Source organism: Phocoena sinus, chromosome 6 (genome assembly GCF_008692025.1).
Source record: "Phocoena sinus isolate mPhoSin1 chromosome 6, mPhoSin1.pri, whole genome shotgun sequence".
In the NCBI taxonomy this organism is placed as follows: domain Eukaryota; kingdom Metazoa; phylum Chordata; class Mammalia; order Artiodactyla; family Phocoenidae; genus Phocoena; species Phocoena sinus.
In genome coordinates this window covers 6912247-6918457 of record NC_045768.1, presented here as the reverse complement: position 1 = coordinate 6918457, position 6211 = coordinate 6912247, and positions in this window count along the sequence as shown.

Sequence of the window (6211 nt, the reverse complement as noted above, 5' to 3'; positions counted from 1 at the left end):
TCCGAAGTGGAGACCCGGGTTCAAATCCCGGTTGTCTCCACCCTCAGCTGCAGGGTCTTAGGTAAGTTCCTGAATCTCTGAACCTCAGCTTCCTCATCTCTAAAATGGGGATACTCACAGGGCGCTTGCCAGGAGAAAATGAGGGGTGTGAAGTCCTCAGCGCAGGGCCTGCACGTAGCAAATGCTCCGCGGTCACTGCGGCTGTTTCCTGATCAAGGCAGCCTTTCTGAACCCCTGGGTCAGCCCTGAACTGGCCTAGGGAGCCATTGGACTGGGCCTGGCTGTGAACCACGCCCCTGCAGTTTTTAAGGGGGTGCCCTGTGCTCTCCTCCACGCCTCAGGAGAAAATGAGGGGTGTGAAGTCCTCAGCGCAGGGCCTGCACGTAGCAAATGCTCTGCGGTCGCTGCGGCTGTTTCCTGATCAAGGCAGCCTTTCTGAACCCCTGGGTCAGCCCCGAACTGGCCTGGGGAGCCATTGGACTGGGCCTGGCTGTGAACCGCGCCCCTGCAGTTTTTAAGGGGGTGCCCTGTGCTCTCTCTCCTCCACGCCTCATGTCCCTGTCCTGCTGGAGTTGGGAGTCTCTGTGGGGCTGCTGTGCCTGAGACTTGGCTTCTGTCTTCGGACGAGCCTCCTCTGCGAACAAGAGCCCTTGGCCTTTCTGCCAGCCTCGGAGGGGAGGCCTTGCACAGGGCACAGAGAGCCTGCTGGCCAGGAGCCAGGCCGGCGTGAGTTCAACCCAAAGCCCGCTGCGTGGTAGCTAGGAGACCCTGAGAGTTGACTTCATGTCTGAGCCTCAGCTTCCTGATCTGAAAAATGGGCATAATAGTACTTAGATCACAGATTCTGAGATTCATTCATTTCACAAACAGTGGCTACATATTTCTCATTCTAGTGTTGGGGACAGTAAATCCCCAAATACCAGAATGTTAGGTAGTGGCATGTTCCTACAAAGAAAATGAGAGAGCAGTTAATTAGAGAGGGTCAGCGAGGGAGTTTGCCTGAGCTACAAGGGTCAGGAAAGACATGAGCTGAGATCCCACCGAGGAGGAAGGGCCACGGGGAGAGCTGCAGGCCAGGGCAGGGGGCGGCGCGGGCGGGGGGGTGGGCCAGGCTCGGAGGTGGTGGGGTGGGCGGGGGCCCTGGTGGGGGGCCCTCGTGAGCTCTGCTGAGGGGTTTGAGGTCCAGGCTGGGAGCTGTCTGTGGGAAGCTGCCGGGGGTGGGGGGGGCCGGGGGTTGCACAGGAGAAGGGCCTGGGGTGGTGGGGGTGGGTGGGTGGAGGCGGCCCCACCTGCGAGGCTGGTGGCCTAGGTTCGGGTTCGGCGTGGAGGTGGTGAGCAGTGGTCTGCTTTAGGCTGTGTTCAGCGTGCGGCCGCCCGGAGGAAGGGGGAGCGGGAGATGAGTAGCCAAGGGCAGCCCCAGGTCCTGGCACCCGGAGGAAGGGGGAGCGGGAGATGAGTAGCCAAGGGCAGCCCCAGGTCCTGGCACGTGTGGCTGGATGCCGCTTCTTGAGGCGGGGCTGAGTGGGGAGGGGATTTGCCGCTGGGCCTGGGGGTGCTGTTAGCTGCCAAGCGGGGGTGTGGGGTGGGCAGCTGGGCACGAGGCAGCCGGGCTGCTGCAGTGGACGAGGGACTGGGCAGCAAGTGGTGGGCCCAGGTTCCCCGCTCACTGCGGGGTGGGAGGTGAAGGAGAGAAGGGACTGACTCTGGGCACAGCAGCAGGGGAGCCTGCGGGGCAGTGCCGTGAGGGGGCCTGGAGATGGTGTCGACACGCTGGACGTGTGACTAAGGACAGAGGCAGGGCCCTGGGTCTTTGTGTCCTTGCGAAGGGCTGCTCCAGTTGGGTGGGAGCGCGGGAGTGGGCTCGCGAGGGAGCGGGGACGGAACACGGAGGGGCAGGTGAGCCTGGCGCCCGCGGTGGCTTGGTGAGGGTCTTGTGGGAGCACAGAAGAGTGTGGAGCTGGGCGGTGTACTTGCTCCTTACCGACCGTTAGCAGTTTTGTTGCGAAGGGAGCAGAGACTGGGAGGGTGGGCCGGGGCTCAAGGTCAGGGAAGCCTTCGTTGCAGGCTGCTGTGTCCGCTCTCCGCTGGGGGCGACCCGGGAGAGGTGAGAGGGCGGCGATGCCGGCCTGAGGGGAGAATTGATGCAAGCGGGCCTTGGAGAAGACGCCAGGCTGCTGGTCCTTTCTCACGGAGGGAAGGCAGACCCTTGGCATCCATTAGGCGGATTGTACTGGATTTAGTTCTGCAGGGAATTGCGAGGCGAGGCCATCAGCTGACGTGGGGAAAGGCAGGATGTGGGCAAGGGCTTCGGGGCGGGGTGGGAAGCCCACGCAGGACCTGGGAGATGGAACGTGGCGACGGTTCGTGCTGCCTGCCCGCCTGCGCTCTGTGAAGGATGGCTGCGCTGCTCTCATCCGCCGAGGGCCAGCGGGTCCCAGGGAAATCTGAGGGTGGGGCTGGCCCCCAGAGCTGGAGGGGCGGGGGTGTCAGCTTCCCACCATCCTGGGCGGGAGAGGCCCCAGGGAACACGTTGAACTCCAGCTGTGTTCCTTTCTGGCTCAAAGGGGCTGAGGCCAAGCCATGCTCAGGGGAGGTGAGAGCAAAGGGGCTTTCTTCTAGGAGGAAAAGTACAGGCAGGAGCTGGATTGGAAGGAGAACAAAGGTGAAGGCTTCTTGTGCCCCAGACTCATACCCAAGTCGGGTGACAGGTTTTCCATGAATCTGAAAAGCATGAAGCGTATGCTCCATACAAGGGAATGTGGAGGTGAAAAGGTCGGAGTCCTGCTCTCAAGAAACTTCTGACTTAGTGGGAGGAATAAGATACCCAGTGGGCCCGCCGCGGAGGAAGGGGTGTGAGGGACTCTGGGGGAGCTGGGGGAAGGCTCTGTGGAGGAGGTGACATTCTAGCAGGGCCTGGAATATGGGCACAGAGGGAGGGCATTCTGGCGGGGGCGTGCTGTGAGCGGAGGTGCCCATGTTGGGCCACAACAGGCAGCGCTGGAGGGCTGGCGGGCTGGCCAGAAGGGCTCTGGGCCGCCTCTGTGAGACCCCCAGAGCCCTCTCCGCAGCCCCGAGACAGGCTGCACAGCTGCATCCCGTTATCTGCGAATGTGTGTGTTTAATGGCTTTTCTCCGCTAGAAGACGAACCACAGGAGGACAGGGACCAGCTCACTGCTAGATCCCAGTGACAGCAGAGACTGGCACACAGCAGGCAGCGGTAAACATCGAAGAAGTGACCAGGGAGGGTGTTTAACCAGCCTCTGTGGAGGGCGGGGAGAGGGAGAGAGATGGAGAGAGTGGGAGAGAGAGAGAGAAAGAGAGAGAGAGAGAGAGAGAGGGGAGAGAGAGAGAGGGAGAGAGAGAGATGGAGAGAGTGGGAGAGAGAGAGAAGGAGAGAGATGTAGAGAGTGGGAGAGAGAGAGAGGTAGAGAGTGGGAAAGAGAGGGAGAGAGATGTAGAGAGTGGGACAGAGAGAGAGGGAGAGACAGAGAGAGGGAGAGACAGAGAGAGGGAGAGAGAGCGAGGGAGAGAGAGAAAGGGAGAGAGATGTAGAGTGGAAGTTAGAGTGGGAGAGAGGGAGAGAGATGTAGAGAGTGGAGGGGAGAGAGAGAGGGAGAGAGAGAACGAGGGAGAGATGTAGAGAGTGGGAGAGAGAGAAAGGGAGAGAGATGTAGAGAGGGAGATAGGGAGAGAGAGAGTTAGAGAGTGGGAGAGAGAGGGAGAGAGATGTAGAGAGTGGGAGAGAGGGAGAGAGAGCGAGGGAGAGATGTAGAGAGTGGGAGAAAGAGAGGGAGAGAGAGGGAGAGAGATGTAGAATGGGAGAGAGGGAGAGAGGGAGAGGGAGAGAGAGGGAGAGGGAGAGAGAGATGGAGAGAGTGGGAGAGAGAGGGAGAGAGATGTAGAGAGTGGGAGAGAGGGAGAGAGAGCGAGGGAGAGATGTAGAGAGTGGGAGAAAGGGAGAGAGAGGGAGAGAGATGTAGAATGGGAGAGAGGGAGAGAGGGAGAGGGAGAGAGAGGGAGAGGGAGAGAGATGGAGAGAGTGGGAGAGAGAGGGAGAGATGGAGAGAGTGGGAGAGAGGGAGAGGGAGAGATGTAGAGGTGGGAGAGAGAGGGAGGGAGAGAGAGAGGGAGAGAGAGAGGGAGTTAGGGAGAGAGAGTTGGAGAGAGTGGGAGAGAGGGAGAGAGATGTAGAGAGTGGGAGAGAGAGGGAGGGTGATGGAGAGAGTGGGAGAGAGAGGGAGAGGGATGGAGAGAGTGGGAGAGAGGGAGTGAGAGAGTGAGTGAGAGAGAGAGATGTAGAGTGGGAGAGAGAGAGACAGAGGGAGAGATGTAGAGAGTGGGAGAGAGAGGGAGAGAGAGGGAGAGAGATGTAGAGAGTGGGAGAGAGGGAGTGAGAGAGTGAGTGAGAGATGTAGAGTGGGAGAGAGAGACGGAGAGAGATGTAGAGAGTGGGAGAGAGAGAGGGAGAGAGGGAGAGAGATGGAGAGTGGGAGAGAGAGAGGGAGAGAGAGATAGAGACAGGGATAGAGAGGGGGAGAGAGGGAGAGAGATGGAGAGTGGGAGAGAGAGAGGGAGAGAGGGGGGGAGTGATGGAGAGAAATAGGGGGAGAGGGGGAGAGGGTCAGAGATGCCAGGCTGCTCAGCTGCGGTTTTGGAAACTCAGGACCGCTTTCTTGGTGCTGAGTGGAACCTGCTGCTGGCGCCTCGGGCACGTGGGAGATGTTGAAGGACCTGTGAAGGGTAGAGAGAGGCCCTGGGCTGGAAAGAGGAAGATTGGGGTGGCATTTGGTGCCAAGGGAGAGTGTGGGGTTCTTGATGGCCCTGGGGACACCCCGTCTGTGCCTAGGAGGACCCCAGGGGAAGGAACACGTCTGGGTGGGAAGGGGCGCTGAGTTTGAAGAGCTCTGTTGGGTAGACATGTTAGACCTGGCTGATTGGAGGCTGTCAGGGCTGCTGAGACCCAGTCCCCAGTGGGGAGGGGAGCCCGGGCTGCAGGGACGTCCAGGACTACCCCCCCACCCAGTCTGCGCTCCCCCCCACCGCCAATGCTCCAGCCTCAGGCGGCCTTCCCACCCCGTGCTCTCTGTTCCTCAGAGCTCCGGGCCACTGAATAGTTAGGATTTGGCCCCTTCCCCAGAACCCTTTTCCCCACTGGGAGCCCCTGGCCCCTCTCCAGGGCTCAGCTGAGACCTCCCGTCCTCTGAGAGCCCTTTCCTGGCACCCTAGACCAGGGCAGGTATCCTGGATGTGCTTGTGTGGCCGCCCGCCTGTCCGTGCTCTGAGTGCTGGGCACACCCGGCTCTGGGGACTACGTGTGTCTGTGCAGCTGCTCCAGGACCTTTGGGGAGAATGGGGGGCAGCCATCTAGTTGGAAGATGGGGTGGTAGGGGGCTGCTTGCTCTGCAGACACAGCTTCTCTTTACTTGGGGTTCCTTGGTGGGGGCTGAGGCCCTCCCCACATCGGTCAGCGCCCCCTGTCACTGTTCCCTGCCACGTGCCTCTGGTCTCCCCGCTATCCCTCCCAGGGTGCTGGAGGAGACTATCTGTGAATGGCTGTGATGGAGTTAGGGGCACTGCCCAGGAGAATCGGGAGGGAGGAGAGGAGGCTGGCTGGGCACCCAGCCTGGAGGCAGGGAGACGCTGCTCTGGCGGAGGGGGTCACCGTGTCCACTGCTGTTCTGAGGCCAGCCGGCCAGCACAGGAGCTGGGTGTGCAGGGGACCTCCGAGAGAGCAGTTCTGAGGGCATGGGGACCGAGGCAGAAGTGCAGTGGGCTGCGCTGGGGAACCTGAGTGCAACTGCAGGCTGAGGACCAGAGCCACGGGGGAAGGGGGTGCTGGAGAGGCTGGCTTGCGTTGGTTCATTCAACCAGCAAACATCACTGGAGCCCGCTCTGCTCCAAGCCCTGTGCCAGGTGCTGGGGTGCTACAGTGGGCAAGACAGACAACTCTCCCCGCTTCCCAGCGCTCCTCCTGGAGCCTGTTCCAGCATGACCCTGTGGAACACTGGACATACCCTATGTGTCCAGCAGTGGGGGATTGTTGGAGACCGGATGGAGCAAGCATACAATGGGCCATCAGATGATGTGCTTATCCGTTTATTCTTTTTTTTTTTTTTTTTTTAAGATTTTGGGGATAGTAGTTTATTAATTAATTAATTTTTGCTGCATTGGGTCTTCGTTTCTGTGCGAGGGCTATCTCTCGTTGTGGCA